The sequence below is a fragment of the Copidosoma floridanum genome, unplaced genomic scaffold, assembly GCF_036245765.1.
Source record: "Copidosoma floridanum isolate Cflo_tuat_1 unplaced genomic scaffold, Cflo_Japanese_pri ptg000030l, whole genome shotgun sequence".
Taxonomy (NCBI): Eukaryota; Metazoa; Arthropoda; class Insecta; order Hymenoptera; family Encyrtidae; genus Copidosoma; species Copidosoma floridanum.
Window position 1 is genome coordinate 41,714,795 of NW_028321907.1, and position 25,808 is coordinate 41,740,602.

General features: G+C 33.0%; 1 pseudogene; it reads right to left on the reverse strand.

Annotated features, from left to right (window-relative positions):
* Positions 1 to 4,577: 4,577 nt before the first annotated feature.
* LOC149373642 (IQ motif and ubiquitin-like domain-containing protein) lies at positions 4,578 to 23,306 on the reverse strand (annotated as a pseudogene).
* Between the last annotated feature and the right edge of the window lie 2,502 nt (positions 23,307 to 25,808).

Here is a 25,808-nt window from a genome sequence, read left to right on the forward strand (position 1 = left end):
TTACGGATCCAGTATTATACAATCTTAACAAAATATTTAGTACAAATTCTAAATGTTGTGATGTGTAACGTTTCATCAGTTGGTCAACTAGAAGGAATCAAAAAATTGGCAGTCGAAGGGTAGGCTTGTGATCACCTTGCCTAGAGTATCGGAGTGTAGCTAAAGACGCCATTCGCGGGACCGCATGGATGAGAGAAGCAGTGGAAAGAAAAACGCAGATTCACACGCACATATCTACAACTATTTTTTGCATATTACTACACAATGGTCCTCTACTTAAGATAGGCACTCAACACTTTGAAAAAAGATTAGGGAAGGGATGATGGGTGGCCTTCGGTTACTGGGAGGAGGATAAAAGGAAAATAGGCAATTGTGTTCGAGAAAGCCACCTTAGTAAATATTACTATACCTTAAAATCGTGCGAGGCAAGCTGCTCATAAGTTTGATCGTTGGCGGCCAATTTTTTATACCCCCTTATTTATAGAAATACTTACTCAATTAAGAGAAATATTGCCATATCAAAAAGTTTTCGATCATCATCGCAGGATTTTATATAATTAAAAATTAAAAAAAAAAAGAGAGAAAAAGATATAAACAAAGAACTTTATACTTACGACAACGTTAAATGAATCCATGATGAATTTCGTGCAATCAATTTTTTTCACGTCCTACAAATATACCACTTTATTAAGTATTCAAGGAACAAAAAAAATAATAGTTATACGCCCCAAGGGGCAATAGTACGGTATAGTTCCATTGGGTCGTGTCAACACCCCGAATGTGATACCGCACTTTTACTCCGTGTAGCGTACTAAATTTTTTACCTCCCTTTAACAAAATTTTTAAGATAGAGAGCGTAGCAACCTTTCAAGTAAAATTCGCATCATATGCTTTCTATAAAAGTATTGTGGCTAAATCTGCGTATAAATTGTATCTAGAGCCGTGGGCCCAGGTAGCGAATATGCTATAGTAACCAAAACACTTTTGTATGAGCAGAGAACGCAAGTTTTACCGAAAAGGAATGTTGCACTTTCGTTCTTGAAAACAGAGACGAAACGTCGTCCTTTGAAGGAGGGTCTAATGAATTCATATTTGAGTATCATAGCTCATGGCCTTACTTTAGCATTGTACTTTGATGACAAATCAACGCTGAGTTTAACATCCAAATTTCTTGATATGCTGCTGGGAGACGTGATCTGATGTTCTATTCCCAATAGGTTGCGATCGCGAAAAATTATTGCAGGCAAAGGTGGTTGGTTCATAGGATTTTCTACTGCCGGTCTACTTTCACTAGTAATCGGATCTTCCCAATCACTCATTTTTTTAAAACTACTAGAATTTAACAGCGCAAATGCTTGTTTGAAAAAGTCTGAAGAGTCACTGACGAAGACCAAAGTAGATTCTAGTGTTACTACGTGTCGCGTGCGTGACATCACTGCCGTATTTAGGAAGATACGTGCATCTGTATAGAGCCCACGAACAAAGAAAAACTAGTCAACACTATTCGATGCATAAAGGCTATTTTTTTAAATAAGTTAATTAAACAATAAGTTTGATGTGTCTTTAGATTTAAAAACTTGATTTATGTGTAGAAGAGAGCACGCTCTCTTCCATACATCATCGCCATGAATGATTTCTGAAATCAATAACGACGCAAAAAATTGCCGCTATCGAAAAGGAATTATAATTGTGCCGATTTGATCAAAACTTACATCAATTTTAGTGATATGATCGATTGAACCTGTAGGACAATTGTAGTACCTTGAAATGTTGCAGACTTACTATATTTACGAATTTTTTTTATCATTGATTAATGTTTTTTACCCAACAATTTTTTTTTTAATGATAACTTTCAGAAATTGTTAATGAACCTCAGGATCTATTATTGCTATATTATATTTTCCCACAATTTTCTTTTTTTTATAGCTGAAGATTATTTTAACAACAATTTTTTTCTAAATTTTGCATTTATTTCATAAGTGTTAAGAAAATCAGACATTTTTTAATCTTGTTCTTCATTTAATTTTTTTGTAACAGTAATTTTTGCTTAATTTTTAGATATACAGAAACATTTACTATTTTAAGACATTAACTTGAAAGTTACAGGATAATATAATAATAAGGTTTTATATTATAAAGAAAAATAAAGATCTAAAAAATATTATTCTAATACAGTTTTTATAATGTATAATGATTGTGACAACACCAGAATAATAGATAGTAAGGTAATACAAATCAAAAAAATTAAGTCATATTCTATTACTAGAGGGTTAAATAAATGTATATACCAGGGAGGTGGAGCCGTATATATGAATATATCGTTGAATTGCTTTTACTTATTTATTTTTCATTATGTTTTTTTAAATATATTATTTTCACAATACATAATTGGTAAACCTCTCGGTCACTCTCTTCCTTTCACTTATTTTTCGTTTTTGCTTGGTAAACCTGCACCTACTTTCGTTTTCCCTACAGTATCATCTAGAATCCGGTTATCGACCCCAGTGCATTTCTGCACTTAGAATAATTTTTATTTTTTCCATGATCATAGCTTCGTTTATCTCACTTACTTCGACTAGATGGAATCCCCAATCTTGTGCGTTTGAGTTGAAATACGTTACAATAAACTCTCTTAAACTGACCAATTGCTTGACGGCCTTAAAAAACCAGAGATCTTCCTATCAAGCGAGTATGATTGACCCTTATAGGTCCTGTGTTTTACTTACTTTGCCGTGCTCTCGTTTACGAATAGCGTGCTCGTTGTTTTTACCTCTATTTGCATAATTTTTTTCTTGTGCATGTACGCCAGTCTCTCGTCAGTTAAAACTAGTGATATTATTTTGACTTCTTCTGCAGATTAATCTACTTTCAAAATTATTTGTTAAGTACCCTTAAAAAATCAGATTTGTTTAATGATTATTGCCTGCTCCATGTTGATATGTATTAGGTCGTACCTCAATTAAAAAATCATAAAAAAAAAAGAAAACAAAGACTTCCACTTAAAGTCCATCCTCGCGACCCAAAAAGCTGAGCCTATCTTCCGTTTAAGATAGTCTGAGTAGTACTCCCCCCCACCCCCCAACGCAACAGTGGGCCTTAGCTTTGTCCTCTGTGAGCAGCACACAGTTTCAAGAACTCCAGGGCTGGTCGAGTTCGTAACGCGGAAAACCTAAATCTTCCAGCTCCGAGCTTTCCCTCAGCACCAAATGCCCGTGCCAGATGGTAAGCATCAAGTGTCGCCAGTCTGGCACCGAAACTGCATCGGCCAAGCCTTCGGGCTTATCTGTACGAATTGTGCGTAGGAGCCTCGCGAAAGGGCCCATGTCCAGAGGAATGCTCGAGTTGTCCTGCAATAGCACGCAGCCTGAATATTTAATTCATTTTTTATTAATTTTTTTTTTCTTCGGCCTTCTTAAAAAAATTAATAAACGATAATAAAACAAAATAAAATCTCAAAATTGATTATCGAGCACTCATAGAGCTGGTAGAAAATAACGGTCTAAAAAATAACATATAATAATCACATTTTTAGGCATGATGAGTACTCAGCGTGGATTAACATTTTAATGCATTAATCAGGAAAAAATAATTTATTAAAATAAAATTACAAAGTGATTATTACGTTTAGTGTATAAAGTAACATTTCTTATTTAGAGAATTTATTGTACAACTAAATTTTTTCTTTGCCATGTAAAGACTAACAACTGCACACTGAACTGCTCCCACACAATCTGCGGCAAATTATTACTCAATTTTTGAAATTTTTAACAAAAAACCGGGTAAAATACAATCCTTCTCTAAAACATATCTCAATTATTTCTAAAGTCTATCCTTGTGGTTCAATTATTAGATTGTATAAGATTCTTTGCTATACAAGATTGAAAATTTGTTTTGTTTGTACACTACAGCCACACAAATAATGCCAATTTAACTTGTTGAATGTACAGGACAGGTATTTAAAGGTGGAGGAGATAACTTTTATTTCTTGCTTCTAATCATGTAATAGTTCACAAAAAAATAATGAATATATAAGACTCATTTAGACTTCTTTATGAACATAAAGGAACTAAATTTGAACAAAAAAACTTTTTTCAGGCTACGTAGGAATCTCCGTTCTGCAACAAAAACTTGCGAAGAACACGATTCATGTAATAGCACGATATAATCAAAAGTTAAAAACATGTGCAAAATGCATTATGTTTTATTTCGAAAAAAAAAAAATTTTTTAATTTATAACAGAGTTGGATTTAAAATAAATACCAACTGTTATTTCATTATCCGCGATGCAACTGCTCTGCTGAAATAAAACTATTTCAGTGAAACATTGCATACCATACGTCGACTTATAATCAAATTAAGTTTAAAACTCTTGAATTGTTCATTTTGATATTTATATTTTTTATTTACCTGACAACATAATCATAGTCTTTACTGTTAATTTTTTTAATGTATCATCATGGTTCAGCATCAAATGCGTGATCATACAAAAATATGTCGTAACAAAGAAACAATGCTTCATTAGCATTATTGAAAAAATGGCAGTTACAATCGCAACACTTATGTAAAAAAATCCTACCTCACAGAGACATCCCCGGGTCCGAGTGGTATCTGACCATTGACTCAAAGTAAAGTCTCGCCAGTGCATTCATCTTCCTGAGTTTGCGAACCAGCTCTCCGTCGTAGGCATCCGGTGGGCCCGAGGAATCGCTCGCGAGCACCTCGTGCATCCGAGTCTCGCGTCTTGTCGCCAACAGATTATTCCAGGGTGTCCAGGGCTTGCGAGGGTCAAGCCTCGCGAGCCGCAGTCACTCAAGCTCGTCACACCCCGAAAAGATCGAGCGCCCGTGCCATATGTCATTTACCAGGTAAACAACTGCCTTTGGACCCACGACGAACGCAAGGCTGCTGTCACCGTCTCGTCTGCGGTAAACGAAAAGGGAATTGAAATGGGGAAAAAAAAAAAATTTGGGATGATTTAAAGGGTGGGGCTTCTTGCCTTCGCAGCTCTCTGAGCAACCTCTCGTAGATTTCTGGGTAGTGGCCAGGTCGGCGCCCTGGCCTTAGAGCCGTGCAGTCGACACACTTTCTCGAGACCCGCTCGCGGTGATCGGTCTCAAAATCCTCGAGTCCCCTGAGATGCCCGCATGACGGGCACAGTCGCGTCCGCGTTGATTCCTGCGAATTCATTAAAATTTTTTTTTTCCCTGTATTATAGATACATTTCTAAGAAACGTGTATCTATATTTTTAAAAAATCTGTCCATATCTGACCAAACTTGGACTCACACTACTTGAAATTGAATTTATAGGAATACTGATTAAAAAATATCCTCATGTCTGGCAAAACTTGGACTCGTACTACTTAAAATCGGTTTGATGTGAAATTTGATTTGAAATTATTTTCCTGCCTAATCTTACTTGGACTCGCACTACTAAAAATCGGACTAACAGGAAAACTGATTAAAAAATATTCTTTTATCTTACCAAACTGGGACTAGTACTACTTAAAATTAAATTTATAGGAATACTGATTGAAAAATTTCCTCATGTCTGACCAAACTTGGATTCGTACTACTTAGAATAGGTTTAATAGAAATACTGATTAAAAAATATTATCATGTTTGACTGAACTTGGGCTCGTACTACTTAGAATCGAATCGGTGGGGAAATTGATTTTAAAGTATTCTTCTATCTGGCCAAACTTAAACTTGGACTCCTACTACTTAAAATCAGAATGATAGGAATACTGATTTGAGAATATTCACCTGGCTGATCTTACTTGGACTCGCACTACTTAAAATCGGATGAACAGGACAACTGATTTAAAAATATTTTCCTGTCTAACCAAACTTGGACTCATACTACTAAAAATCGGATTGCTCACGGTTTTCTGATTCCAGACAAATTACCGTGTATACTGCACACTAGGTAAATTTTCGAAAGTTCCCTTACCTTGGCTCGATTGTCGTGGTGAGCCAAGGCGTTCCTAGCTAGGTTGAGAAAGGCGAGCCTCACTCGGCTCCTCAGGTGTCTCAATAGACGCCGCGGCTCGAGTCTCAAGGACGGTGAGGCAGCCTGCTCCAGCAGATACAGTTCCTGGTCTATTAAGTTTTTAAGGCTCGTCGAAGCTGCACATGTATGCTAGGACGCGATTCTTTTGACCAAGTACGGGAGCTCAACGCGGTTGTTCAGGTTGCACTGTTGCTCGTTATTATCGTCGTAGTCGTCCGGAGTCCGGAGGGCATCGTACACGTCCTTGAATTCGCGGGCTTGCTGGACGCTCAACGTGTCAATGCTTACTGGCTGCTTTCCTGCAATGTAACCTACAAGATTGTACTTTAGTGCTCGCAAGAAGGGACATTTTTGTTAAATTTGTCACTACGCTATAAATACACGGAAACGTTATTCTGAGAATTAACAAGCTTTATGTATTGAAACTCAATAGTGTTGAAAAATATTGAGTTGAAAGCAGATCAACACCTATAATGTGTTGCATTTGTTCATTTTTTTTCTTTGTGATCGTGCGTCAGCGTATGTGTGTATTGTATGCGTCCAACGTAGAAGTTATTTAATTTCACACTTCAAAGCAACCGTGCGAGAGTTCAAAGCCAAGATGGATAAAAAAAGGGGAATAAAAGATATGGTGGAAAAATATTTCGTCTCAAGATATCCCACGTAGATACGTAATACGAAAATACATGTTTGCAAATGTCAAAGTTGGGTGAGAAGTTGGTTTGGTATCTCATTTACTTATCAAAAAATTGTATCTCGATTCTGATGCTATTGTCTCAGAAGTAGTACTCTTTTTCCACTGTTACCTGTGTTTAAAGAGACTCTATCCTGTCAGTTCACGGAGCAAATCAATTCCAAACATAATAAGATGTGTACTACACTTTGTTGTCTAACGTCCAATGCAATCAATAATCACCTCTGAGCAGAACAGGTCTCGCGAGCACATGGAGAAAGTTGGCCCTTGCACGCTCGGCTCTTCTACTAGCGATGCTGCTTCTCGAGCTTTCTATCGCCCGCAAAGCCTCGACCTCCTGCTCCAGCTTTCTCGCTTGTTCCGCAATCCTCGACTCGGCTTCGTTGTAGGACTCGCGGATTCTCGCTTCCTCGGTGACGATCCAGTGCTCCACTAAGCTCCGCAAAACCGCGAGATTCAAGGGCTTGATGACCATATTATTGGTTGCCGCTGGATTATTCATCAAGTGGAGTTGGTTGCTGTTTTCTTGGATCGACGGAATGGCTTGTTTGGTGCTGCAGTGCATCGAGAAGTTCAATTACTTTTGCTCAAACTATTTGGACTATTGATTGGACATATGAAAAATGATAACAACTGTCTCGTAAGGACGTTTCATTTTCATCTTTCCATGATCCCTTTAAGACATATTTTCTCGACCATTTAAGATGGTTTGAAAAAATTATTTTTTTTAATGTCTCCAAGCCTTTGTCGTTGCATGATTTTTATTGTCTTATGTATTTTCAAGGCGTTAAAGAAGCACTATAAAGATTCTTGTTTTTATTATTACAAACATAAATTGTATGAAGACGATTGTAAAAAGTTCTGACTTTAAACTTTTTTTTTCTTTAAGTGTGCTTTTTACACTTGTATACACGTGCATTTTCGTTGAAGTAGTAACGTTTGTATAAAAATAAACAAAGGAACCTTAAAAAAATATTTTTTAAATAAGACATGTATGTTGTCGTAAGATTTTTTAATCATATGTGCTCATTGTTTTGACAAAATGAAAAATACATCGCAATAAAAAATAATCATTGGAAAAAAAATTAAAGATATCAAAGTTATAACTGAGCAATCTTGAAATTATTAATTTTTCGATTAAAAAAGAGTTACGATCACCACTTTAAATTAATTTTAAAAGATATAAAAAAAGCCTTAAAAATCTTTAAAAACTACCGTAAAAATGTGTAGTATATTTTAAAAAATTATAAAACTCATCGTGAAAAAATCAACTGAAACAACAAAAATCGAAACACATCCTTGAGAGGGACGCATTAAAAAAATATCGAGACCACCGATAATAATCCTCCAATGACCCGAGGGTAGAAAGGGACGATCGATCGTTGGCCGTAAGATCCTCGTTCCCATCATCCGCGTCGAGTTTTCCAGGTAAACAATTCGAGCCGTCGCCATCCTTGTTTGTCCTTGATACGCTGCCGACGACCACGATGAACTCTGTAAATATTTTTATTACTATTGTTTATCCCTTTTTTTCCTACTTCTCCTCTATTCCGTGAGTGCACTTATTTTATGTCTAGGGACCCATCGTGTTATTAATTTCTGCAGGGCAGAAAAGAGATGGATGCTGTGGAACGAGTCGTGAGGATGCAGACATCCATCAATTGATAGGTGTATTACGAGAAAAGTTGGAGTACACGCGTACGTATATGGAGCAATGAAATAGTTGCGCATCTCCCTTTAACTTCGATATCGACGAAACGAACCAAACAGAATCCATTATAGACTACAACGTGAGATCCGATGTCTTAGTACCTACATACTGGTGTAATATCGATCGAATAAAAAGGGGATCATTTGTTACTTCAACCAAAATGATTTAACCATTTTTTTAAAGAAAGAGTTAGTTAGCCAGCTGACCTTTCACAAATAAACTCTCGCTGCCATAGTTTAGATAATTTCGATGTTCATTGAGATACTTATTCTTTCAGCCATAATGGTCAGTCAATTTTTTTTTTTTTTTCAATCCTTATGTCTGTTTTTAAATTTAACCAAGAACTCTACATAGTGGCAATTTGATTTGGTTGAATAAAATGTTTCCACATCAGTATAAAATAGATAAAATAAAAAAACAAGTATTATATCGAAGTCGTTAACAATAACAATTTGGGTATCTCTCACCACTTAAAAAATGATAAAATGAAATAAAATCTCAAAATTGAAAATTCTCACGGTACATAAAATCGCATGATATTCAAAACTTTTGAAGGGCATTCCTATTTTCAAAAAAGCAAAAATAGAATATACACTATATTACATTTCACAGATATCGAGCACATCTCGAGCGTCGAAGAAATGAAGGTCTGAAAATTTTAAGCAAAAGTAATATACTGTCGATGCGATTGTTTTGTAATATAAACTTACTTCAACCAACTTGAGATAAATTATTCAAAATTAACTTTACATTTAGTCCAAAATTATGATACTTTTGTCCTTCGTTCCTTTTTTTTTTTTTTTTTTTTTTTTATTTTTCAAAAAATTTTAACGCTGCATGAAATTGATTGCACCGATGAGTTTCCCTAAAAAGATAATAAATTACTAAGTTATACCAGTGTTTAGTAGTATTTCCTATTCAGTACTTTGAATCTGGTGGTGATATCTTGACATCTTGAACGACTTCAGTTTTAATAAAAATTCGGAACTTCTAGCTCTTTTCGAAACATGTTTATTATCTAGAGGTTAAAGTTTATAAAAATTTGCAGAATAAGATAATTGACCATTTCGAATAAGAAATTCCCTTTTCTATTGAAAGTCATACCTAATACTACAAACAAGATAGGATATTCCAATACGGGTAGAAATGTCTGCACGTCTACTAAATTGTCGTTTCTATCAACCAACAGCAACAAAATCTCCTTATTGTTAACTATTTTTACGTATACGTACGTATACGTACGAGCGTATACGTACTATACGCCAAAGATCAATACATTGTTTGTACACTCATACATAAGTAGCAGAAGAGGCCAAAAACATCCAAATCTTGCGGTGGCAGGGGAAAAAAGGCGCTTGGGCAACCCTACCTTCGTTGGCGCAGGTAGTGTAGGAGAAAAAATTTATCGAGTTTGAGTAGATTGGCTGTCGTACTTAAAGGGTAGGAGCAACAGTAGCTCTTATTTGCTGCGAGTAGGTACGTGGCATTACTTTGCATTGTAATTGGTTGGAGCAATGGACTTCATATTCTATCGGCCTAGTTTGGTGGTGGTAGTCATGATGTTAGGGGTGGCTCAATATATTATTTACTTAAAACTATGGCATTGACATTGAAAATCACTGACGCACACGTTGGTTTACTCGATGGAATATTTCCCGTTGTAAGCAGAGACCAAAGAAAGAAGTAAAGGTATAGAAAATAAAGAAAATACGATTTTCTTTATTTTTATTTTAACCATATGCAAAAGGTCAAAAATTTGTGTACTCTAAAATTAATAGGATGCTATGGTTAAAATTTCTAAATTGATCCCTAAAAATCCATATCTGGATCACATTATCTTTTTCATATTAAAATAAAAATAAGAAATCTGGTACCATAGAAAAAGGAACACTCATTGGTTGCAACAAAAATTGTTACTTGCTTTTTGAGATGCAGTTCACTGAAAAATAAAACTACGATAGAGATGAATGGATAAATATTTTTTTAATCGTCAAAATGAAACGTGAATATTTCATTCAACTTTATTCAACATGTGTTGAACAAAATGTTTAGGTGTGTTTTATTGTTTATTTTTTTCAGTTTCTGGTCGATAACAAATATTGATTTTTTTTACTTTTTCCTTACCAGAAGAACAACAACGTGCTCATCGAAACATCACTACATTGACGTTAAATATAAAAATACATACACACCAACAAACAACTAGCTTGTTTTTTTCTACAAACATCCAAAAACGGGCACTAGATCAATGACATGTAGTATTTACCAGTGGCTTAGTGCTGATAAAGAAACAGATTATGGGAAAAATTAACGTGGAGTAAAAACACGCGCAGGACATACACGAATAATTATAAATATATTATAAGCATAGCTGCGTAGTAGAAGGTGGTAAAATTCTATTGTCATGCACATTGACCACATCAGTACGGACACGCGCTGTACTAGGGAATTGAATATTCTTTCTCGGCTGAATTCTACAGTCACTTGTTCATTTTATGCCAGAAAGTAAAGATGAGCCTTCGGAAATTTTGGCATTGGCAAGGAAAATCTCGGAGAAACTTTTATAAAAGCCTATAATTATATGTCCTTAACCGCTGGAGTATGTGGTGCGTTGAGGGAGATTAGTATACGTATGTGTTTAGAGTAAAGCCTTATTTTTACTTTCTTTTTTTTTTTTTATTTTTACTTAGATCAGTAAAGCGTTTCATGGAGAAATAGCTGAAATAGAAAATGATGCCTTAAATCTTAATGCAACATTTGATTTAATCCTTGTCTTCAAATAACCTTGCTTGTATATACACTTATAGCACGCAGATAAAAATTAGGCCATAAAATACGTTTCCTCGATGCTTTAACTTTAGAAAATAAACATTTAAAAGAAAAAAAAAGAAAAAAAACTACTCACTTGACTCAATCTACTCAAGACCAAGTTATTATTTTTAGTTTCCTATCAATATCTATAAGTATTAATATTTTCATTGTATTAATGTTTTCATCCTAAGTTTTTTTTATAAGTAGATAATACTGAATTTCTTACAATTAAGACAATATAAACTAACCATATTACAATTTTTAAGCCTAAATAATACTCAGCGTAGTTTATTTTTTTAAATTATTAATTTATAAAATTAATACATAAAAATTAAAAACAGTGAGCGATTATAACTTGAAAGGTATTTAATAATATTTCTAATTTTCTGATTTAATTGTACTACTCAATTTTCTCCTTGCAATATGGAGGTTAGCTAGTAGTACATCAAACTGCTCCCTCACAATCCGCGGAAAAGTATCTCTTACTTTTTGCAATTTCTATCTGAAACCAAGTAAAATACTCTTATTCTCTCAACTACCCAGTAATATTTCATAACAAAAAAACTAAAAAACATATTCGTACCTGCAGCAATAATTGAACATCAAATTTCTACAACGCATAAAAAATAGGGAAATCATGATTCGTACGAAAATTGGTTGTTACTTTAATTCAAACTCTATTAGTAAATCTATAATATATAGCGTAGTAAGCGTGTTATGTTATAGTTCATGTGAAGATAATTTGTCTTCAAGCAGAATTTAATTTAATACCAAGTAATAATAGAATATCTAGCCCTTATTGCACACAAGTTACAAAAAAAATAACTAAAATTTATGTTTTATGTTATACAGTAGGCTTAGAATAGTTAGAATTTGCTTGATACAGTAAAAATTTCAATTGCTAAATAAATTTGGGACGCTTAAAAACAACTAAAGTTTTTAAAAATTAGTAACATAAAACTACTTCAGACCCAAGAAATTATCTTTTAAAAACATATTTGAATAATTAAATATTTTGAAAAATAAGAATGTAATTAAAGAGTTACTTGTTATGAATTTGAATCTGTATTAAAAGGATTCAAGAATTTGTCATTTAATGGTTTTATTGTAACCCGTCCTACATGGATTGGCTTATAATTTTTTCGTTTCCAAAAATACAGAAAAAAGAGGGGAAGTCTGGAAGGGATAAAGTATGTTGATGGGCGTGACATTCCTCCCACTTGATGGCCAGTAAATTTTTGTAGTGGGAAATAGAATACCATACCCTTCAAGGCACAACCCCAACACGACACTGTATGTCAGTGCGCCAGCTAGACAACACTTCAACATAAAGTGAATACCTTGTACGATATTTCCAATTCAGTTTGACGAAGAAGCCTAGCTTTCAACTCCTTAGTCATTGGCGAGAAGTGTCCTGCGAAGCTTGAGAAACCAAAACCCCCAGCATCGAAAGAGAGTCTATTTCAGCCGTGCCCAATTTGGTCCAAGGAGTTCTTGGGAATTATTTTTTGCGCCACGAGTGTCAAGTTATCGAGTAAGTGCATGTTGAAGTCTTCTTTTTGCTGAAATAGATTTATCTCGCCCTTTGCGACATAATGTTGTTTCCTTTTAAGTGATATACCGTTTTAAAACAAAATCAGCAAAATACTTTTCAATTTATTAAAAGCTTTTATATCTTTGAATTTACATAAAAGAGTTAATATTTAATTTTACTGTAATTTTTGCGTTGTTTATTATTTCTGTAATTAGTCTTACGATTATTATCACTACTTACATTATTAATCATTATCACTTTAACGATTTTTTATTATTATTGTAATTGATATTATTATTATTATTATTATTATTATTATTATTATTTTTATTATAATTATTATTATAATCATTATAATTTTATGTGTGCCTTAGTGGAAACAAATATAAAATTTTCTCTTTTTTCCCTACAAGCATATATAAAAAAAAAATTTATTTGGTGTAAATTATGACAGTTAAAATGCAGTATTAGCATGGAAAAGTTTGGATTTTGCTATTCACCATATATGCAGTTTGTTGCATATTGGAATATTTAACGCATATTAAATATTCCTTTAAAAATTTCTTACCTACTAATAGAACTGGAGCTTAATTTTTACGAATCGGTGCTAACTTTGCTTAATTTTTCTTGACGTAATTTTACCCGCTTAACCAAGCTTTTTTTCAGCAAGAGAATACATTCGATAAAAAAATGTTACCAAAAGCTAAGCAGATTTCGGCAAACCCGTTATCTTATTTTTAGCATCCTTAGTATTTAATTTCAATCTAATTTTTTGTTTCTTTAATTTTTCATCATAGATTTACGATAAAATTAAAATGTTAAGAATGATACAACTCACATTGAAAGTGATTAATCAAACTTACGAAAATTGACTTTTAAAAAAAATGCAAGAACCATCATTTATAGTATAATATGAATTGCTTATCTTAAAATGCCTGTATCAGATTAAATTTCGATGATATACGTAACAATTTTGCTTTGCTCTTATTTTAGATGCATGTAACTGTCAATACACAGACCTTTTTGATATTCTAAATAAAGTGAAGTCAAGCTTTTAAAAAAATTTCATTGTCTCTGTAAATAACTCTTACATTATACTAAGGCAAAAATATAGTAAAAAGGCTAAAAAAAGTTTTTAAATTTAATTTTAAATTAAGTGTCAAATTGTACTGTCGTGTGTGTGTGTACGTATGTGTGTATGTCACCTTGTACGACATTTCCATTTCAGTTTGACGGAGGAGCCTAGCTTTCAACTCCGTAGTCATTGGCGAGAAGTGTCTTGCAAAGCTCGAGACACCAAAACTCACAGCATCGAAAGAGAGTCTATTCGAGCCGTGCCCAACTTGGTCCAAGGAGTTCTAGGGAATTATTTTTTGGGCCACGAGTGTCAAGTTATCAAGTAAGTGCATGTTGAAGTCTTCTCTCTGCAGAAATATATTCATCTCGTCATTATCGAAATCATATTGTTTTGTTTTAATGTAAAATAAAGTTGAAACTTAAAACAAGTATAACACTGCACAATTTGTATCTTAAAGCTATCTTTAAAGTTATATAAAGAAGTAAAGGGTTAAAAAGCAAAATTTTTTTCCTATCAATAAATATAGTGCTGAATTTTTGAACAAACTTTTCTTAACGTAACCTGACACGCATTACAAACCTTTTTTCAATCAAGATTCCCCAAAACTTGAAAAATATCACAAATAACTATAAAGACCTAAAAAAATGCTCGTAACATTTTACAGCTTGTTTTGTGCCCTTCAATTATTTTCTCAAATAATTCCCTATGACCTGTCGAAGTAACGTTACAAGCAAAATAACATTAACAATTGAATAATAGTTATAAATTTTTCTACTATTTACATCATATCAGTGTCCTAGAAAAATGTATGGGTTTTTAGAAAAAAGGTTAATGAAAAGCTCTTGACACAAACTTGAGTTCTATATATGAGACGTTTAAAGTAATGGTAAGCATAAAAAATTAGAGGTGGAAGTTAAAGTTGAAAGTTTAACATTTAAATAAAATTCGTCAATTCTTGTCTTACTTCGAATTCAGAAAGTAAGGCTTTTTTTAATCATTTCAATTGTCTTTTTAAATAACTATAACTTCCCACGACACACTCAGACATTCTATATGATAAAAATAATAAAGAAAAGTTGATTTGCAGTAAACTGTATTTATACGTATACCAAATCGTATAAAAATTTATGTGCTACAACCTAAATTATACAACCAAAGAATTAAACAAAATATACATGTTTTCATAAAAATTTTTATTTTTATTGGAATTTGTAACAGGAATCATCTAGATTTTTAAGTGCGTAAAATTCCAACCACATCATCCACTATTTTATAAAGTGTTGAGTACACTTTATAGTTTATCCATGATTTAAAAAAAAAGTTTCTCTGAAATAATTAAATACTAGCCTAACATACATTTAAAGCAATAATATAGAAATGCGTATTTTACAATTTTCATGCCTAATTAACCTTGGACCATGTAATGAAAATAGTATAGTAGTACAAATTTTATATTCTCATTCAATTCAATATTTGTTTTACTATGCATTAGAAGTTACGCTCTCGGTAAATAGTATCGCTTTTGCTAAGTCGCATAAAATGCGTTGTTCTAGTAATTTATCTAGTCCTGTGAACTAACGTTTATATTCTCTTAATCTATTTTTAGATAAAAATGATGATGCTTACGGGTATTATTATTATGTTAACCACTATGCCATTGGTGACATGTCATGCAAGCGATAACATGGAAGGTGACATCCCATTAATTTTGGGGGTACAAAATTTTTATAAAACGACTAGCATAGGCATCGTGTATAGAAGCAACGAAGGTGAGCAAAAGTAAAGTGTAAATAATTAAAGAGATGAATACCTAAAATTAATAATTTTCGTCCAAATATTACAGAAATTCATTCAGTAGTTAACATGGTGAAGGCATTTTCGAAAAAACAGGTTTACTCAGTCGCAGTGACCATAGCGGATCTTACCGTGAAATACCCCAAAATAAAAAATTACTCAAAAACACTCTTCGTTGTATTTTTAAAGAGCGACAATGATTTTAAAATATTCTCGCACTTCTCCGAGGATCATAACCTATCGCCACATGTTTGGCTATTATTATTCGAGTCAGCTGCCACTGGACAAATTAATGACATATGTCGACGTCCTAAAAAAAATTATTTCCACCTAAACGCATTAAGCGAGATTTTAGTTAAATGTGGAGGTAATAGCGACATCTTAGAATGGTTTACCTTCAGCTCTGGAAATAAATTACAAGTTAACAAATTATTCAAGTGGAGCAAGGCAAACGAATTAATCCTCGAAGACAATCGAGTTTTTACTGAGAGACGGAAGAATTTGACCGGAGCATCGGCTAAAATTTTTGGAAAGGTAACGAATTTATTAAATAGAACGTTGGTTTGTTTTGAAACAACAATTATTGCGTAGAAAAAATTAATTATTTTTTGGCAAATTTTGCAGCCTTCTTCTTTTTGTTCTGAAGTAGTTGAAGATTTTGCATCTGACTCTGGATTAGCATTTGAGTATAAAAACTTAAACATGAAAAAAAAATCAAATTCAAGTGTTAAAAATACGTCAATTGATTCCACAAAATTGTTAAATGAAAGTATTATTGTAACTGACGAATATTTAACTGTCGAAAATAGCAATAAGGCTAAGAGATCAATTGATATCATAGATTTTCAAGACTATTTATATTATAAATCACCTGATACCAAGGAAATTCCATGGACAGCATATTTTAAGGTATAAAAATTGAGAGTATAAAGTTTACATGACTTTACTTCTTTGTAACGTTTAATCTAATTTTTGTTGAAAAGGTTTTCAGCAAGTGTATCTGGTACTTCTTGGTTATAGTCGTAGTTGTTTCATCAATATTGTTTAGTTTAATTTTAGTATTACATAATGATAGAAGAGGATTTATCCAAAAACTTTCGGATGGCTTTTTAAACGTATGGCGAGTGTTCGTCCACCAGGAATATACAGGTAAAATGTTACGAAATTTCTAAAAATATTAAAGCACTAATACTTTCTTCACGTTATTAATACTAGATCGTACACGATTTGTATGACAATTTATTCCAAGTTATCTTTATCGTGTTTGTTTTTTCTCTTATGTTTTTGAAACAAAAAGTATTATTCCTTAAAAAAAAAAGGTGATGATTGAAACAAACTTATTTGTAACTGATTTTTATATTTTTTTTTTTTTTATATTAAGTTACCATGACAGCCTATTGGCCCAGTCGCCGGGGCCACCCACTCACCACCTATGTGTCGGGGTGTACTGCCACACCCATTTTACCCCAAATTTTTTCTTTAACTGTTACCATACAAATCATACCATGGGCACAGTGGAAGTATCTTCGGTGTAACACACCTTGTCGGTTAAGCTGACTCTTTGCACCGGGGGGAAGTGCATCGGGTCAACTCGCCACTGTGTAGCCTGGGTCCGAAGCATCGGATCCAGGCTAATTAGCATCCCCGGAGGAGCCCCATGTTTCAGGGGCCACTCCTCGCCAGTAAGGCCGGCGATCCCTGCCTGGCATCGGGCCCACTAATCCCTATCTATTAGGCCCTAACACTGTTTCGCATTCACCCAGGCCTAAAGACCTGTGGAGCAAGGAAAAAACCCTGGAATTACTCTGAAGGAAAATTCCACGAAAAAACCCACCCCGAAACAGCCAGGGTTACATAGGAACTTTTTCCGTTAAAAACAGTTTCTGAAAAAATCTGCACTCACCGGAAATCGAACCCACGACCCCTAGTACAGCGTTGTATCAGTAGCAAGCACGCTTACCACTGAGCCAACGCCGCTCCCCAACTTATTTTTTAATATATATTGATTCATTCCGAAGGAACACGTTACAACTGTTTTGGTACGCTGTACCTTTTTCAATCCCTTGAAATGGGGCTTATTTTATTGACCATGTCATGTATTATGAGGAAAAAATTTTGATCACAGGTTCAATCGGTGGTGACATCTTTTTTCTGTGATTTACTTGCTGATAATATACCTAAACACATTATCTATATGGATAAAATTTTAACATGTACATCGTAAAAAAAGGTTGTCACCTTCACTGAATTCTGTTGGCAAATCTCTTGTCATATAGAAGAATATAGAAATTTTTGTACCGTGGGTGTAAAGTGCAAAAACTTTATTTAAAGGGGGGACCTTTGTATGCTTGTGTATGCAATAAAGATTACAAGGTTGAAAAAATAAATAAACCTACAAGTTTTGTCAATTTCCTTTTTTATCGATAACCAATCAAATTATATTTACCAGAACAGTTAGGGCTCTTAATATTTAGTTCTTCTGATTTAATATGACAAATAATCATAGTTTTTATACTTTTGGGCTACATTGTATTCGAAAGTCAGTATGTTTATCAAACGCAAAAAAAAAGTTTTTAAGTTAAAAAATACTTATTACAAAAACACTTTATTCTCGAAAAATGTAGTAATAATCTTCACCCCCTTCTCTCTCAAAAAGTAAATTGTTAATTTTTCAAAAACTATAAAATTAATATACAAATTTCAGTATATTTTATGTTTAAATATTCAAAAGGCCTCGGGCTTGCGAGGGACCGTAGGGATATCCCGGTTAGATCTTGATTGTGTGGCGAAAGCTATTTTTTCTCTTTTAGACGTTTTTTCTAACCCTTGGACCTTTACTACGCCTGAGTGAGAAAATTAAAGATCGCATTAAGTGTGCATCCGACCAGAGCCTGGTGCTTGCCATGAAGACATACACCACCAAATTTTAAATTACTATTTTCTCAACATGAGTGCAAACTCTCTGTGCCCTTCTAAAAAAAAAAAAAAACGTTTGCTCCTTGGGCACAAACATACATAAACCTTGCTTTTTTGGTCAAATTTTTTTACTGTATACCGATGGTACAAGAACTACTATTTTGCCTTTTTTATTTATTTGATTTAACTAAACTGATAAATTGTAAGCCACAAAACACTAACCTACCCACCGAAGACCTACAGTTCGGAGAGGAACGCTTCTAAAAAAAAAGGGTGATAAGAGAGTTAGACAAAATTAAAAATTTTCTTATAAAATCATTGTGCAACCATTTTTTTAAGAGCTAGGAGAGGTCATTTTCGCACTAACTAAGTGAAATAACTTATCTGTACGTTGTATGTACAGGATACTTCTGTTTATACATGCATTTAGATTTTACATCATTTCTGGAAACTTGAACTTCAAAAACTGAAAAGTATAAATAATTACTTAACGTTGCAAAATTTTAGACTATGTACTTGTTAAGCCATTACAAACTGTTAAATATAGTCTAGGAGTCCTAGAAATTGAAGATCAAATATTATAAAATTGCTTGACTATAACTACTAACATTTCTTTAAAATTTATAGATGTGCAATTCAGTTCTTTGTCATCGAAAATTGCGAAAATATCGCTGTATCTGACAGCATACATTATCATTTCAATGTATTCAGGCTGTTTCACAAGTTTTGTGACAGTTGACATACCACACGTACCATTTAGAAATGTTCAGGAATTTCTGGAGGATGGCACATACAAATTGATCATTTTCAAAGGCTCTCAAAATTTGAAAATTTTTTCGGTAATTAAACTTAAATTTCATTTAAATTCTAAACATAATATAAAAAAACTAATTTCGTAATATTATTAGAGCTCCAAGGACGATGTAAATGAAAAATTAAGCTTATTGTTGAAGGATAAGGATAGTATGCCTTCAAACATGGATGAAGTCTTGGATCAGGTAATTTAAAATATTGAGTTTGAGTGTTAATTAATTTTTTTTAATATTTGGCGATGCACTATTTTTCGAAAAAGTATTCAAAAATTGTTTATAATACTCTTTTTATAACATTTTGTAATTTTTCTTAAAATAGCGGTAAAAGTATTTCTCTAAGAATAAACTTCTTACATTCTATTACAAAGAATGATTTTTGTCCCCAAGATCTATTTGAAAGAAATTATTTCAAATATCCAAAGAATTTTACTTGAAAAATAGTAATACAAAGACATTGTTAAATATTGCAATGTACTAGTTACAAGCTGGTACACTAGTTACAGGCTAATACACATCCGAGCGATTCCCAAAAGTTTTTGAAAGCTACAAAGATATAATAAATTAAAACAGATTATTTTTCAGTGTATGAATAATTTAAAGTTTTTTTAAAATTTTAGATATGCAACGAGAAAGTGGCTTATTATTCTGCTGATATAATATCAAGCTCTGTTACTTTAAATTCACGTTGCAAAGTCTATGCTATTCCACTAGGTAATTCTAGAAAAAGAGGCCTTGCTTTAAAAAAAGAAGATTCAATCCATACATTTTTGAGTCATTTGTAAGTATTTGTGAGTAAAAAACTATTTTTCAAGAATTTTAACAATTGTTTTTTCAGCCTGCAGAAGAACAGAGAGAATGGAATAATGTCTCGAAAGATAAAGGCTTTTCGTAGCAGAATAAATCTTGTTCAAAAAGAAGTTTCATTTACATCATTTGGCATTATTGAGCTCGCTCCACTGTTTGTATTTTTACTAAGTGGATTTGTCCTTGGCTTAATCATATTTTTATTTGAGAAGTATCACAAGCTGTTAATATTGTATTTAGTGAGGAAACCATGTAAGAAAATTAAGAAAATAAGGAAACCAAAAAAAACCAACCGTTTGTACAATGATGAAAGCCATTTTCAGTTTACTCTCAGTACAGGGAAGCGCAGCCACGTCCTTTGTGGCCTTATACCCCATAAGACGTTTAAATCGATACAGCAAACCACAAAAATAAATTTTTAGATTATATGATTTTGATAAGAGAATTCTCGCACAAACTTTTTTAAGCGATTGTTAAACAAATTAACAGTGTTTTTTAATTCACTGTTCGCAATTGATTCATAATGAGCCGTCTGTGTGAAGCTATGTTTGATCAATAAAGGGAAAAAATAAGGTTGGACTTCCTAAAATTCTACTCCTTCTTTTGTAAAAATGAAAAAATTTTTATAAATAATTTCGAAAAGAAATGAAACATTACAATAACATTCTTAAAATTTATTCTAAAAAAATACGGAACTGTAACCATAAACTTTTAATGAGATGCCTTTTATTGGTATTATAAAATATATTTAAAATTATCAGACAATTGCGAGTAAAAATCAATGACATGATAACAGATGTAATCTGAGAACTAAAAATTTATACTGCTGATGAACGCTAACAAAGTGTATTGAAATTTTGTTTGTTGGTCAGATCATTATAATACTTACTGATATAAGTGTTTGAACAAAATTTTTTTTTTCTTTTACTAGGAATTACGACGTTAAGTATAAACTTTCTCTAGCTACTCTCCCTTTATGTCCCGTCTCCACTCTTCCCCTTCTACAGCTTCTCTTCATTCAAAAAAATGTTTAACAGCAAAACAAGGAAAAATTTTTTAGGACATTTTTCTACAAGGATTACTACATAACAGGTATTTTTACAGTAGACTCTCAAGTTATTAATATCTGAATTGAGTGTTGGACAACAAAATTGATCTTAACATTATTAAACAGTAAATGGACGACTGTAAAAAGTGGATCAATTATTTTATATTATAAAAAGATTGAATTGTGTTTTCAACTTTAAGTTGATATAATTAAAACTATGAGATAAATAAAATTGTTTTAATTAATTATTTGTAAATAATATAGATTATATAATAAAACGTCATTATTTATTTTTTTTCTTGCTACATTTTCTTTTATCGCCTGTAACAATGACTCATTCGATATTTTTAATTTTTGTAACAATCTGGTACATCGACAACTGACTTGATTTTTACAGGAATCCAGATACATAGAACTTTGTCAGAGCAAAGTCTTGCCTCAATCCTATCCACATCGCACTCATCTGGGATGTTATATTTTATAATGAGTTGTGGAAAAGCATTTACAGAGTCGTCGTCTTGTTCATTTTTTTTTATGCCCGTTACTGAAATGGATTCATCAGTGACCTAAAATTCAACATATTTTTTTATTAACACTTGGAAATGTTTACTCCCAAGCATCACGAGACGTAAAATTGTTTACGCACCACGTTCGGAGATTAAGAAAGGCTTTAGATTTCATATTTACTATTTATTTATATGAAGCCTGAAGCTTTTTTAACTCACTCGCAGAGTGCGTAATGTACTATAACTGTATGTTCATAAAATTTCAAATATTACGGATCCAGTATTATACAATCTTAACAAAATATTTAGTACAAATTCTAAATGTTGTGATGTGTAACGTTTCATCAGTTGGTCAACTAGAAGGAATCAAAAAATTGGCAGTCGAAGGGTAGGCTTGTGATCACCTTGCCTAGAGTATCGGAGTGTAGCTAAAGACGCCATTCGCGGGACCGCATGGATGAGAGAAGCAGTGGAAAGAAAAACGCAGATTCACACGCACATATCTACAACTATTTTTTGCATATTACTACACAATGGTCCTCTACTTAAGATAGGCACTCAACACTTTGAAAAAAGATTAGGGAAGGGATGATGGGTGGCCTTCGGTTACTGGAAGGAGGATAAAAGGAAAATAGGCAATTGTGTTCGAGAAAGCCACCTTAGTAAATATTACTATACCTTAAAATCGTGCGTGGGAAGCTGCTCATAAGTTTGATCGTTGGCGGCCAATTTTTTATACTCCCTTATTTATGGAAATACTTACTCAATTAAGAGAAATATTGCCATATCAAAAAGTTTTCGATCATCATCGCAGGATTTTATATAATTAAAAATTAAAAAAAAAAAAGAGAAAAAGATATAAACAAAGAACTTTATACTTACGACAACGTTAAATGAATCCATGATGAATTTCGTGCAATCAATTTTTTTCACGTCCTACAAATATACCACTTTATTAAGTATTCAAGGAACAAAAAAAATAATAGTTATACGCCCCAAGGGGCAATAGTACGGTATAGTTCCATTGGGTCGTGTCAACACCCCGAATGTGATACCGCACTTTTACTCCGTGTAGCGTACTAAATTTTTTACCTCCCTTTAACAAAATTTTTAAGATAGAGAGCGTAGCAGCCTTTCAAGTAAAATTCGCATCATATGCTTTCTATAAAAGTATTGTGGCTAAATCTGCCTATAAATTGTATCTAGAGCCGTGGGCCCAGGTAGCGAATATGCTATAGTAACCAAAACACTTTTGTATGAGCAGAGAACGCAAGTTTTACCGAAAAGGAATGTTGCACTTTCGTTCTTGAAAACAGAGACGAAACGTTGTCTTTTGAAGGAGGGTCTAATGAATTCATATTTGAGTATCATAGCTCATGGCCTTACTTTAGCATTGTACTTTGATGACAAATCAACGCTGAGTTTAACATCCAAATTTCTTGATATGCTGCTGGGAGACGTGATCTGATGTTCTATTCCCAATAGGTTGCGATCGCGAAAAATTATTGCAGGCAAAGGAGGTTGGTTCATAGGATTTTCTACTGCCGGTCTACTTTCACCAGTAATCGGATCTTCCCAATCACTCATTTTTTTAAAACTACTAGAATTTAACAGCGCAAATGCTTGTTTGAAAAAGTCTGAAGAGTCACTGACGAAGACCAAAGTAGATTCTAGTGTTACTACGTGTCGCGTGCGTGACATCACTGCCGTATTTAGGAAGATACGTGCATCTGTATAGAGCCCACGAACGAAGAGAAACTAGTCAACACTATTCGATGCATAAAGGCTATTTTTTTAAATGAGTTAATTAAACAATAAGTTTGATGTGTCTTTAGATTTAAAAACTTGATTTATGTGTAGAAGAGAGCACGCTCTCTTCCATACATCATCGCCATAAATGATTTCTGAAATCAATAACGACGCAAAAAATTGCCGTTATCGAAAAGGAATTATAATTGTGCCGATTTGATCAAAACTTACATTAATTTTAGTGATATGATCGATTGAACCTGTAGGACAATTGTAGTACCTTTAAATGTTGCAGACTTACTATTTTTACGAATTTTTTTTATCATTGATTAATGTTTTTTACCCAACAATTTTTTTTTTAATGATAACTTTCAGAAATTGTTAATGAACCTCAGGATCTATTATTGCTATATTATATTTTCCCACAATTTTCTTTTTTTTATAGCTGAAGATTATTTTAACAACAATTTTTTTCTAAATTTTGCATTTATTTCATAAGTGTTAAGATAATCTGACATTTTTTAATCTTGTTCTTCATTTAATTTTTTTGTAACAGTAATTTTTGCTTAATTTTAAGATATACAGAAACACTTACTATTTTAAGACATTAACTTGAAAGTTACAGGATAATATAATAATAAGGTTTTATATTATAAAGAAAAATAAAGATCTAAAAAATATTATTCTAATACAATTTTTATAATGTATAATGATTGTGACAACACCAGAATAATAGATAGTAAGGTAATACAAATCAAAAAAATTAAGTCATATTCTATTACTAGAGGGTTAAATAAATATATATACCAGGGAGGTGGAGCCGTATATATGAATATATCGTTGAATTGCTTTTACTTATTTATTTTTTATTATGTTTTTTTAAATATATTATTTTCACAATACATAATTGGTAAACCTCTCGGTCACTCTCTTCCTTTCACTTATTTTTCGTTTTTGCTTGGTAAACCTGCACCTACTTTCGTTTTCCCTACAGTATCATCTAGAATCCGGTTCCCGACCCCAGTGCATTTCTGCACTTAGAATAATTTTTATTGTTTCCATGATCATAGCTTCGTTTATCTCACTTACTTCGACTAGATGGAATCCCCAATCTTGTGCGTTTGAGTTGGAATACGTTACAATAAACTCTTTTAAACTGACCAATTGCTCGACGGCCTTAAAAAAACCAGAGATCTTCCTATCAAGCGAGTATGATTGACCCTTATAGGTCCTGTGTTTTACTTACTTTGCCGTGCTCTCGTTTACGAATAGCGTGCTCGTTGTTTTTACCTCTATTTGCATAATTTTTTTCTTGTGCATAAACGCCAGTCTCTCGTCAGTTAAAACTAGTGATATTATTTTGACTTCTACTGCAGATTAATCTACTTTCGATATTATTTGTTAAGTACCCTTAAAAAATCAGATTTGTTTAATGATTATTGCCTGCTCCATGTTGATATGTATTAGGTCGTACCTCAATTAAAAAATCATAAAAAAAAAAGAAAACAAAGACTTCCACTTAAAGTCCATTCTCGCGACCCAAAAAGCTGAGCCTATCTTCCGTTTAAGATAGTCTGAGTAGTACTCCCCGCCACCCCCAAACGCAACAGTGGGCCTTAGCTTTGTCCTCTGTGAGCAGCACACAGTTTCAAGAACTCCAGGGCTGGTCGAGTTCGTAACGCGGAAAACCTAAATCTTTAAGCTCCGAGCTTTCCCTCAGCACCAAATGCCCGTGCCAGATGGTAAGCATGAAGTGTCGCCAGTCTGGCACCGAAACTGCATCGGCCAAGCCTTCGGGCTTATCTGTACGAATTGTGCGTAGGAGCCTCGCGAAAGGGCCCATGTCCAGAGGAATGCTCGAGTTGTCCTGCAATCGCACGCAGCCTGAATATTTAATTTATTTTTTATTAATTTTTTTTTTCTTCGGCCTTCTCAAAAAAATTAATAAACGATAATAAAACAAAATAAAATCTCAAAATTGATTATCGAGCACTCATAGAGCTGGTAGAAAATAACGGTCTAAAAAATAACATATAATAATCACATTTTTAGGCATGATAAGTACTCAGCGTGGATTAACATTTTAATGCATTAATCAGGAAAAAATAATTTATTAAAATAAAATTACAAAGTGATTCTTACGTTTAGTGTATAAAGTAACATTTCTTATTTAGAGGATTTATTGTACAACTAAATTTTTTCTTTGCCATGTAAAGACTAACAACTGCACACTGAACTGCTCCCACACAATCTGCGGCAAATTATTACTCAATTTTTTAAATTTTTAACAAAAAACCGGGTAAAATACAATCCTTCTCCAAAACATATCTCAATTATTTC